Below are 12,522 nucleotides of genomic sequence, written 5' to 3'. Positions count from 1 at the left end.
ACGCTTTTGCCCTTCTGGTGGGAATGCAAACTGGTGCAGCCAATCTGGAAAACAGTATGGAGGTTCCTCAAAATATTAAAAATAGAACTACCCTACAACCCAGCAATTGCACTACTAGGTATTTATCCAAGGGATACAGGTGTGCTGTTTCAAAGGGGCACATGCACTATTGACAATAGTTTATAGTAGCACTATCGACAATAGCCGAAGTATGGAAAGAGCCCAAATACCCACTGACAGATGAATGGGTAAAGAAGATGTGGTATAAATATTCAATGGAGTGTTATTCAGCAAACAAAAAGAGTGAAATCTTGCCATTTGCAACTGTGTGGATGGAACTAGAGGGTATTACATTAAGTGAAATTAGAGAAAGACAAATATCGTTATGACTTCACTCATGGAATTTAAGATACAAAACAGATGAACATAAGGGAAGGGAAGCAAAAATAAGATAAAAACAAGGAGGAGAACAAAACATAAGAGACTCTTAAATACAGAGAACAAACTGAGGGTTGCTGGAGGGATTGTGGGAGGGGGGATGGGCTAAATGGGTTAGTGGCATTAAGGAAGACCCTTGTTGGGATGAGTCCTCGGTGTTACATGTAGGGGATGAATCACTGGATTCTACTCCTGAAATCATTATTGCACTGTATGCTAACTAACTTGGATGTAAATTTTTAAAAATTAAAAATTAAAAAGAACACTTGCTTTGTACATAGTAAACAATATTCTCTATGCTTATGATTATTGTTTTCTTCCCCTCCCAATCCTCTGGGTACTCTCTTCCTTTCATTTGAAGCTTGTCCAAATTTACAAAACTGCAACATTTTTATCAGCTGTTAACCACACCAAACTGTTAAGAATTGCCTAGTAAAGTTGAACATGCACATAATTAATGATTCCACTTCTAGTTATGTAACCAGAGAAACATTTGCACACGTACCCCAGGAGACATGTGTGGGAATATTCACAGCAGCATTCTTGTAATAGCAAAAAACTGGAGACAACCAAAATGCCTATCCATAAGAGAATGGATATCTAATTGTATATTCAGACAATTGTATATTTAGGAACAGTGAAAGTGAATGAACTATATGGATAAAATAATGTTGAATGGAAGAAGTCATAGATAAATGAATATAATATGATTCCATTTATATAAAATTCAAAAACAAGACAAATTTTTAGGGATATATACATGTATATTTGCTTAAGAAAAGCAAGAGCATGATTAACACCAAATTTAGTAGTTATCTCTGGTGGGAGGATTCCAGCAGGGAGGGGCACACAGGAAGCTTCAAAGGCGCTGTTAATGTTCTGTTTCTTAAGCTGGGTCATGTTAACATGGCATTGGTTTTATTATTGTTCCTTTAAATTGAATACACAGTATATTACGTATATATGTATTGTTACATATATATGTAACATATATATATAAATATACATATATATATTACGTATATATGTATAATATCTTTCAAAATAAAAAATATAAAAAATGTTAGTAAAATACTTCTTTTTGTCTCTTTGTTTAACCTTTGGTTATCTCTGAAATAGTGACCCTCCTCTTTTAGTCCCCCACCACTTAACTCCTAAGGTCTATTTGACCTCTGTGTAGCTGGTGGTACCACTCCCACATGCCTAGGCCATCGGGCACTTTCACCAGGGGTAGAAAGCGAACTCTATATGTCTGGTATTTGAGAGAATATGAGAAGGAATATATAATAATTTGTGAAAGTGACCACTTTAATATGCCTTAGCAGATTCAAACGCTGCTCTTTATCATAAAAGAACAGGGATCTAAAAGCAGTTTATGGCTTTTGTGTTCTAGATCTGGCATACTTTCAGACATAAAGAGAGCTCTGTGCCTTGTATTTCCTAACACTTCATATCATGGCATCTAGACACAGATTCTTGAAAATACTTCACTAATTCAAGAAAATAATAAATGATACAATTTTTCTGGTTCTTTTTTCCTATAAACTTTCTAACATTCTAAATGTTGAAGTTAAGGTAGGTTGAGAATTTAAAGAGAATAGCTTTGTATCTGATCCTAAGTGCTAAGTTTTCCAGAATCAAAATCAAGGCAAAATTGTAAGGATTAAGAATTTTACAAGCCAAGGAATGCCAAGAATTGCCAGCAAACCACCAGAAGCTAGGAAAATATTGTGGAACAGATTCACCCTCACAGCCCTGTTGGCACCTTAATTTCAGACTTCTAGTCTCCAGAACTACAAGACAATTCTGTTTAGCCCATGATGCTGAAATAACGGCTGCCTCTGTTACTTGTTAGGTTACACGAAAAATGACTGCTGACAGTCATTGAAGGGAGACTTTATTGGCAATGATCCTTTCAGTAAGTACACAGAAACCATTGTCAAGGATCCATTTCAACTTTTTAAAAAAGATTTTCTTATTCATTCATTCATTCATTCATTCATATTGAGAGAGACAGAGAGGGCACAAGTGTGTGAAGGGCAGACAGAGAGAGAGAGGGAGAGAGAGAGAGAAGCAGGGCTCACCTGAAGCAGGGCTCATGCTCACCCAATGCAGGGTTCAAACTCACCAACAGTGAGATCATAACCTGAGCCGAAGTCAGATGCTTAACCAACTGAGCCACCCAGGTGCCAAGATTTTATTTTTAGTCTCTACATACATTGTGGGGCTCAAAAACTCACAGCCCTGAGATCAAGAGTCTCATGCTCCACCAACTGAGCCAGCCAGGCACCCCTCAACTTTTTAAAAGTTAGAAAAAAAGTTCTTTTTCTTTTTTAAACTTTATTTATTTTTGAGACAAAGAGAGACAGAGCATGAACGGGGGAGGGTCAGAGAGAGGGAAACACAGAATCTGAAACAGGCTCCAGGCTCTGAGCTGTCAGCACAGAGCCCAATGCAGGGCTCGAACTCATGGACCGGGAGATCATGACCTGAGCCAAAGTCGGTTGCTTAACTGACTGACCCAGGTGCCCCAAAAAACTTCTTTTTTCACATTCATATGTAGTTTCTCTGCCATTCAAGAATTAAAAAATCAGAATTCTAAATCCATAGCTATATTAGTTATCAACAGAAAGTTGATAATTGAGATGACTTTGTCTCCTTAATAGTCCATTTTAATCACTCAGTATGCTGTCATAATTCAGAACAAGTGCAGCCTTCATTTGTCCATCAGTAACACTTCTAAATATTTACTAAAGGAATGATAAAGATAAATCAAAACATTTAGATAAGAATTTCAAGAAAATCAGGGCACCTGGGTGTCTTAGTTGGTTGATAGTCTGACTGTTGGTTTCAGCTCAGGTCTTAATCTCAGAGTCGTGAGTTCAAGCCCCACATCAGGCTCTGCGCTGGGCCTGAAGCCTACTGAAAAAAAAAAAAAAGAATTTCAAGAAAATCAGAATCTTTGGGGCGCCTGGGTGGCTCAGTCGGTTAAGCGTCCAACTTTGGCTCAGGTCCGATCTCACTGTTTGTGAGTTTGAGCCCTGCATCCGGCTCTGTGCTGATAGCTCAGAGCCTGGAGCCTGCTTCATTCAGATTCTGTGTCTCCCTCTCTCTCTCTGTGACCCTCTCTTGCTCACACTCTGTCTGTTTCTCTCTCTCTCTCTCTCAATAAATAAATTAATTAATTAAAAAATGAAAATAAAAAAAAAGAAAATCAGAATCTTTGAAAAAGCCAAAGGGAAAAAAATGCTCAAAATCAATGACCCAAAGAGAAACAAAAAACTTAATGCCCCAGGGGCATGTGCCTGGGTGATTAAGTTGGTTAAGCATCTGACTCTTGATTTTGGCTCAGATCATGATCTCTGCACTGACAGTGTGGAGCCTGCTTGGGATTCTCTCTCTTTCTTTTTCTCTCTCTCTCAAAATAAATAAATAAACTTTTAAAAATCTTAACAAAAAAACAAAAAGTAACTTACTGCCCTATAGTATCACAATTAAAAAAAAAATGATTGCTCCTGTTGCTAACTCCATGGAGTCATTGGTCACATTCCCAGGTCTTGCTTTCATCCATTAACTTGCACTTTTAGAGTTGGATTTGATCCAGTTTTACTACTTTCTGGAAGATTTCATATGGAAATTTAGAAATTTAGAAATCTGGAGGTGCCTGGGTAGGCCAGTCAATTAGGCTTCCACCTTTGGCTCAGGTCATGATCTCATGGTTCCTGAGTTTGAGATCTCATGGTTCCTGAGGTTGAGCCCCAGGTTGGGCTCTCTGTTGTCAGCACAGAACCCACTTTGGATCCTCTGTCCTCCCTCTGCATCCCCCTCCCCATCCCTCCCCAGCTCACACATGCACACTCTCCCTCTTTCCCTTTCTCTCTCAAAAATAAATAAACATTAAGAAATTTTTTAGAAATCTGGGGCATTGTTCCTCCTCAATGTGATGGGAAGGAAAGGTGTAACTGGTTGTTGTTTGCTAATTATCCATAGCTACCTCAGCAGAAGACACAAAGCAAAGGGATTTAGCAAGTGTTGTTCCCCAGTCTATTGGCATTTATTCATGTTGTCCTTCCTAAGCAAGGTTACTATAAACTGAGTTTTATCATAAGGTTACTAAAAACTTTCAGTTTTTGCTCTATTAATCTTCAATATGAAAATATTATTTAGTTTTCAACTCAGGAGGCATTCCCAGAAGCTGTTATAGCAAGAGGGATGCTTTCACATAATAGCATGCAGCTCAGGGAATTATTTGAGCAAAGAAAAATGTTTCTGGTTGGTGTTGCAGGCACAGAGAATACCTAGATTCACTCTCAAACTTCTTCAGGCCTTGTCATGACTGTTTTCCTATAACTGGTTCTCCAGTGAGACCATACTTCCTAATGGTGAGGAACAGACTAAACTCACTTCTGTCATTGCCTGGCTCTCCAAACCAATCTTTGTGAGCCCTGCAGCTCAAGGTCTGGGTTTTCCTTGCAAGAGTTAATAAAGTGGAGGCACACCAAAAAAAATTTGTTTTTCATTTGGTTTCAGTTCTTCCTTCAAAGCTCTGTCCTGTCACCAACTAAACACCAGACAGTTCTTCCCAGAGCACCTCATTCTTGAAGAGAGTGGGTTTTCCTGAAACTGGATTTGGAGAATGAAGACCCACTCCCTGGCACTGAAAAGTAAAAGAGCTGAAATATCTTGGTAGTGCTTTTGACTGTGCAATGATTTTTTTCTCTTGTGTTCTTCCAGCGGTTGAGGAGTCCTGCAATAGTTCAGGATAGGCCTTGTGAAGAAGAACCCCGGTGTTGATAGAGAATGGTCTCCCTGACCTGTGGTGTATTGACAAATTTCTGGGAGTGATGGGAGGATCTTTCCAAAGGCAGGAGGCATTCCTGTAGAAGTCCCTTGTTCAAGTCTTGCAGTTGCAGTTGCGCCAGTAGATGGCGCCTCTAACTTTTTTACTGATGTACTACAAATTTATTTTTCCGTTGCTAACCCAAGGTCCACCCGCCCCCTCCCCGCCCTTCTCAGCGCCCATCGTGGCCCTTTAAATAATCTGGGACGTTTTTGATTCTTTTGATTCTCTTAGAAAAAGTTAAAATAGGCACAGTTCTTACAGGTCAAGAGATTATAGAAAATGCAAAAACTGGGATTGTCATTATCACTGCAATGTCATATGAAAGAAACCACAATGAACTAAGCATGAAAACAGGTAAAGAACTGAAGACTGGAAAAGTGAGCCTCCACTCACATTTTTTTTTTTTCTCCAGACACTTTCAGTGCCTTGTATTATCAGGATTCCTACAGCTGAAGATTTTCCTTTGGGAAAGCAATCCACTTGCTTTTTATTTGTACAGACTGGACTCATGAATAGACTATCAGTTTTCCATAGGCACTGGTCACTGCCAGAAACAGGCAAAACTCAGAGAAATGATGCAGGCTTGCCAATCTTTAGAGAGGTTGCAGTCCTAATGGGCAATTGAAAAACTGTCTGGCAAGTCCTGGGGGAAACCCAGGGAGTTACAGTAGCAACTAGAAGGAGTGTAAAGGCCCGACAGCAACAGAGAGAGCACAGGGTCCAGTTGCAGGGAATCCAAGAAGGAGCTGCAGGTTGCAGGGCAAGGGGGAGGCTGGTTGATGTGGATGATGTCTAAGTTGAGATCTGAAGGAGGAGCAGGAGCCAGCCAGGCAGGGGTGAATTGGAAGGAGGTACAGGGGAGTAGGAACATGTTCCAGGGAGAGGAGTGGGAACAGCATCTGTGTAGAGAGAGAAAGGCCTAGTTCAGGTTAAGGTCAGTATCTTCACGGTGCTTTAGAAAAGTCTCCTCAGAGATTCTTACCCGTTTTTGTGACATAAACCCCTTTGGCAGTCTGCTGAAGTCGTTGGGTCCCTTCTCAGAATATTGTTTTTAAATGCATAAAATTAAGTTTGTTGGAATTCAAAGGCAACACTTCTGTTGGAATACAATTATCAAAATATTTTTAAAATCTGTGTTACAATAATATAATAATGTATGTACCTTCAGGAATGTGTAACATTACAAGATGTATTGGCAAGTGTAATAACTATTATTTTGAAATAGTTATGAGCATGTAAGGGGATATAAAAATTTATTAAAATATCTGTGATTTCTCTTGGTAACAAAATCACAGGCAACGTTAATATTACTGTAGTTTGTTGCTTACCTTTACTGAAGGCAGTGCTTTCAATGATAGATTAGTGAAAATAAAGATGCATTTTTTCCTCCAACCAAATAACCAATTGAATTCTATCCATAGACACTTTATGAGTGTGTGGAAATCAGACCGAAAACCTTTCTTAACAGCAGGGTGGTGAATGGATTGAAAGAGCAAGACTGAAGACAGTTGCTGGGGTGAGCCAAAGCCCTCAACTCAGGGAGGCATCAACATTCCCAAGGGATTTGGATTTAAGGAGGGAGGAACCAGTGGTGCCAGCAGAGCAGGGGCTTCTGCCTTCCACTCTCAGTGCTGCAAACCTTGCGGAAGCACCAGCCAGGTGCCAGGTTCTGTGGCACTATGCAGCGTGCTCAGCCTTGTGAGAGAGAGAACATGTAAATCATTTCTGCAAGGGATTAATGAGCACTAAATACTAATCTCTGTCATGGTATTGGATGCTGATTAAGACCCACCGGAGTTCGACAGACTTGGGTTACACTGCCCTTTCTTACACAGTTACAGAAGCTGTATAGCCTCCGACAAACTTATCTTTCAGTGTACTCATCTGTAAAAAGGAGTAATAAAAATGTCTATCATGATCATAGGGTTATGATGAGTTAAAGTGATGTAATTCATTGTGGCGCCTGTAGATAATAAATAGAGGATAAACAAAGGCTAAATATGAGTTGAATAAATCTGCCTGATGACCTTTGAAGAGGAGAACCCCTCTCTATTCTTTTTCTCTCCCCTGTGCCTCCCTCTCAGCTTAAATCTGAGAGAGAGTTGAACACTTCCTTCTCTGGGAAGGTAGCCGTGTTTCGGGTCTTCGCTCTCTGGCTTCTAGATACTGCCAAGGTTCCGTATGTTGTCGACATCTTTTTAATGTTTCCCAGTGTATACTTTTCTTGAGCACATGCAGCCTGCTGGGAGCTGGAAGAGAATCTTCAACACTGTGCCTCCAAGTGGCTTTTGCAGTGAAACCTGGTATTTCATAGCAAGGACAGGTATTAAAAACCTTGGGGTAAGAGTTTATAGCAATTAAACTCCCTCACTCAGAAGCTAGGTTAATTAAGACGGAGCAGACCAGCATTGGAATATGTAGGGATGGCAATAACGGTAGAATTCTATGCACTGTTGCTTGTTTCATATAAAAAGAAACTAAATCAAGCACACATGTGTTCTGGAATGTTTCTTTCCCTGTCTTCTTTATCTGTGAGGTTGGAGTGCTCCAAAAGACAGCTTTTGGCCAAACCTGACATTGGCGACGCCAGAATAAATTGACTAGTAAATCCGTAACTGGAATTGCCAACTATTTTCACTCGCATAAATTTACGTCAGTCCGAGGCAAAAAGCTGCGTTCGACGAGGATGGGATTCGAACCCACGCGTGCAGAGCACAATGGATTAGCAGTCCATCGCCTTAACCACTCGGCCACCTCGTCCCAGAAGCCTGGTGCTTCCTGGTAGCTATAGGGAGTAATACTAGGGGGATATGACGCAATGTTATGGAAGCCGCCATTTTGTACGGAAACAAAGATCCGATATTGTTATAGCAAGTAATCAAAAGAAGATGGCTGCTCCCGTAATGTGAGGGATCTATAATGGGGAGGGACCAAGGAAAATTCGGTTGAAAACGAGATAACCTTGAAAGAAGTAAAACTGATACACAGACTGGGAAAGAAGTTTGCTAAAAGGAGTCGGGTACTGGGTTGTTCCGGAGCCTAAGGGGCGGAGCCGACGCGTAGAGCAGCTTTGCGCATGTGCAATAGCTAGGCGGTTAGATTTGAATACCTCACTGAGGCAGTCTGGGCGTTGTGAGGTGAAGTTGGTGGGTGGCTGCGGGCTCTTTCTGAGGAGCGCGCGGACCCCAAAAAAGTCTGAGGAGCATTTGTCAAGCAGTTGGACTGCGGTGGGTAAAGAGAATGATTCTTTCGTTCCAGGGTTCCGTGGCGGAGGCTTTAGGTTTTTTCTGGGCGCTCTGAAGGCCCGGCGGTCGGAGGTGGGGACGCTCCCTCCCTCTTCCTTGGCGGCCTCCGAAAGCGCTGGGCCGGGAGTAGAAGTTTCTGCCTGCTTGGGGGACCTTTGCTCACCCGGGCTTGCACTTTGTGCGCCTTTCTCCTCCCTAGCACTTCTCCCTCCACACCTGGGCCCGTCGGGCCTGCTTGGATTGCGGGTCCGCGGCTCCCCGCCTTGCCGTCTCTTCTGTCAGCGCTCCCGGACTCTTCCTCGCTCCCTGCGACTCCCGGCGGTTTGTATTTCCCACTCTGTCTTTTCGTAGCTATAAATGAAGTGACAGCGATGAGCGGTTTTAAGTGCTCTACTGGTCGTAGTTTATTTGCAGTGTCTGATCCGTGTGCTTAGCAGCACTGAGCAGACATTCGGTTTCATGCAGTAACAAGAACATTAACAAATAAAGCCAGTATCAGTACGCCGCAGGCGAGTTTTGGCAAATCTCCCTGTGTCATTTGTAGCTCGGAGTTAAACCCCATTTTTCTTGCTGCTTATCTCAGTAATAGAGTTTAAGAAAAAATTTTCTCGAAACAGTATTGCCAATTGGATTTTTAGAGATAAAGTTGTAGAGATACGACAGAGAAAACCAGAGCAGAGCTTTTCACTTCAGTTGAATTGGATCACTCGAATTCCTCAGATATTTATTGGGTTCCTTGTCTTGTGCTAGGGCCGGGAGCAATGATGCAGAGTCCCTAATCTGGAGGAGTTTACACACAGTCCAGAAAGGGAAATGATTAATATACACAAATATTTAGAATACAAGACAATGTAAAGGATGATAGGAAATTGTAAGGTGGTATGGGAGCACGGAAAGGGGAAAGCTTATTGGATGCTTTAGGCACTGGAGACTAAAGGAGGCTTTGTGGAGAAAGGGGCATATGAGGTGGCACTTGTAGAGGAGGATGCTTTGCAGAGTCGAGTCAGCCTAAAATTTTGCTAATTAAAGGGTGGGTTCAAAGCAGTATAATTCTTTTTAACTGCGTGAATGAATGGCTGGAAATGTATACAAGATGACAGATACAATGTTTGGAATGGTAGTATCAATGACGTGTTTGATGCTAAATAAGAGCATAGAAGATGCTCTAGATATTGATAATGCTGTCCAATAAAGATTTCAGTGATAATGGTAAGGTTTCAGATTTGTGCTGCCCAACATGGTTACCATTAGTCACAAACGACAACTGAATGCCTGAAATGTGGCCATTGTGAGTGAAGAACCGAATTTTCAATTTTATTTCTTTTAAATTAAATTTAAATAGCTATTGTATTGGACAGCACAAGTCTAGAGCCTATATTAGTGGACACCATGGAATACCTTAACTCTAGGTATTGGTAGTATAAATGTAGGAGTAGGCAAAGAGCCAGGTAGAAAATATTTCACGTTTTGCAGTCTACGTGGTCACCTGGTCACCAGCATGGTCTCTGTTGCATGTTGTTTGTTTTTTGTTTTGTGTTCTTTTTCTTTTGTCTTCTACAACCCATTGAAAATGTAAGAAAAAACACTCATATAAGGGCTCCTTTGGCCCAGTAGCTGTAGTTTGCACACCTCTGGATTATTTAGACTAGTAATTACCAAACTTTTTTGGCTCAAGGTGCCCGAAGGTCAAAAAACAAAAACAACAACAAACACACACAAAAAACAAAAAACACATAATAGTTCCATTTATTAAGTCATTAGGTCCGAACAACTTAAAAAATTAAGTTGTAATAAATTTATGTCCTAACTGCTTAGTAGCCATTTGAAAAAAAAATAATATGCATAAATTGAAGGAAAAGATAATATATTTTCTTCTTAAGTAATCTCAATTATTTACTAATTGGATATGTTTGCCTGTTGAACACTACACAACTTCTCAAATCTTGGAATCATACTGGACACTGCCACCCTCGTCTCCTGTACCATGTTGATAAAAAATATGTGCTTCATATCATAGTGACTGCCAAAAATCCAACTTGGCAATAATATGTTATCAAAACTAATGTAATACAAATGGGTACTGTTTTGAACAAGTAGTATTCGTGGCGCCTGACAGATGTCAAGAATTGCTGTTTCTCTCAAAAATTTAAAATCCTAGGACGCTTCTGTGAGTATGCTGTAGCACCCTTGGGTGCCAGGTGCACACTTTTACAACCAATCAATAATTAGTTAATGTGAGAGCGATAAAGAGTTCAACCATAACAGCATTTTATAAATGAAGCTTAACATGATCTGGGGTACCTATTTCTGTTGAAAGTGGAACTTACAGTTATATAACAATTTTTTTTTAAAGGAGGGCCTAAATAAGCTTTGAATCTCATTTAATTAAGTGCTGCAGACCAGTAGGTCTGCAGGTTAGATAGGACTGTTTCAAACAGTGAAGATGTTTAGGTGATCTTGATTTTATAGTATTTAATATTTTTATCTGTGAATTTTGTTTTTTTTATTTAAACATTTTAAAAAATGTTTATATTTATTCTTGATAGAGTGTGAGTTGGGGAGGGGTAGAGAGAGAGGGAGACACAGAATCCGAAGCAGGCTCCAGGCTCTGAGCTGTCAGCACAGAGCCCCATGTGGGACTTGAATTCATGAACCCATAAGATGATGACCAGAGCCAAAGGCCAACACTTAACCGACTGAGTCACCCAGGCGCCCCTCTGTGAATTTTGAATGTGTCACTGAATTTAAAAATATTCTCGAAAGGAGAAAAACTATGGAAGTCAGTGATGGTAGAGGTAACTTAAAAGAATTGTTTCTTAATTACTCATTCAAATATTTATTGAGCTCCTATTATGTACAAAGCATGTGCTAGTTTCTCAGAATATAATAGTGAGGGTAAGAGACACCAGCCTTATTCTCATAGGGTTTATTAATGGGTCATAGGTAGTTTGGGGAAGTAACAGGAATAATTACGTAACAGACTTTTAAATTGTAGTTGTGGTAATGCTACAAAAGAGACATACACAATGCTACAAAGGGTGCTTTTCATGGCTTTTTTTTGCCAAAAGAGAATAACAAATATAAATTCAGTGGCTCGGGAAAGAGCTTTGTGTGTGCAGGAATGGAAATGCCAATGTGGCTAGCATAGTGAGGAAGACAGTAGCATCAGGTGAAGTGTGAAGTCTGAGAGGCAGGTGGAGACCAGATCTTGTAGAGCTTCGTAAATCCTGGTGAAGAGTTTATTCTCAGTACTATGGGAAGCCACTGAAGGGTTTTAAGTAGGTGAGTCTCTTAGATGTAACTTATGTTTAAGAAGATAACTGTCAGGGTACTTGGGTGGCTCAGTTGGTTAAGCCACTATCTCTTGGTTTCGGCTCAGGTCATGATCTCACGGTTCATGGGAACAAGCCCTGGGTTGGGCTGCGCACTGCTGCACTGACAGCATGGAGCCTGCTTGGGATATTCATTCTCTCTCTCTCTCTCTCTCTCTCTCTCCACCCCCCTACCACCTCCTCTCCCCTCCCCCCTTCACACAGTGTCTATCTCTCTCAAGATAAATAAAGCTTAAAAAAAAAAGATAACTGTCTATGTAAATAAGGGACAATGGGGGATCAGAATGAAAGTAGGGAGACCATTAGGTGCATTTTGCAATAGTTTACATGAGAGGTAATTGTAGCTTGAACTATGTTGGGGGCACCGAAGATAGAAGTGAATGCATTTGGATATATATAATGCATGTGGGATATATATTGGAAATAGAACTACTAAGATTTTGTGAATAACAGAGTTGGAAATAGGTGTCCTACTTGTTTAATCCCAGAGGGAGATATTCAGTTTCACCATTAAGTTGATGTATGCTGTTGGTTTTTTAAATAGATATGGCTTGTTAGATTAAGGAATTTATCCTCTCTTCCTAGTTTGTTAGGCTCTTCTTTTTTTAAACATGAAAGGATGTTAAAGTCAAACTTTTTTCATCTGAGATGATCTTATGATTTT

The 12,522-nt window shown here is 40.5% G+C and overlaps 1 protein-coding gene and 1 non-coding gene across 5 annotated transcripts in view; one reads left to right on the top strand and one right to left on the bottom strand.

Moving 5' to 3' along the window:
- Nucleotides 1–7,959: 7,959 nt before the first annotated feature.
- Nucleotides 7,960–8,041, bottom strand: TRNAS-GCU (transfer RNA serine (anticodon GCU)). The gene has a single exon. It is a non-coding gene; the product is annotated as a tRNA-Ser (tRNA).
- A 122-nt stretch (nucleotides 8,042–8,163) lies between these two features.
- KNL1 (kinetochore scaffold 1) overlaps nucleotides 8,164–12,522 on the top strand; it is a 64,935-nt gene continuing 60,576 nt past the window's right edge. Inside the window, exons 1-2 of one of the 4 annotated variants that reach the window (XM_058738171.1) lie at nucleotides 8,164–8,508; nucleotides 8,726–8,847. The gene's annotated coding sequence lies outside the window, so the exon portion shown is untranslated. Of the gene's footprint in view, nucleotides 8,848–12,522 lie in introns of all 4 variants that reach the window. The other 3 variants (XM_058738168.1, XM_058738172.1, XM_058738170.1) reach the window with 3 other exon arrangements.

Source organism: Neofelis nebulosa, chromosome 7 (assembly GCF_028018385.1).
Source record: "Neofelis nebulosa isolate mNeoNeb1 chromosome 7, mNeoNeb1.pri, whole genome shotgun sequence".
Classification (NCBI taxonomy): Eukaryota; Metazoa; Chordata; class Mammalia; order Carnivora; family Felidae; genus Neofelis; species Neofelis nebulosa.
Note: the sequence above shows the minus strand (reverse complement) of the source record. Positions and strands in the feature narration are given on the sequence as shown.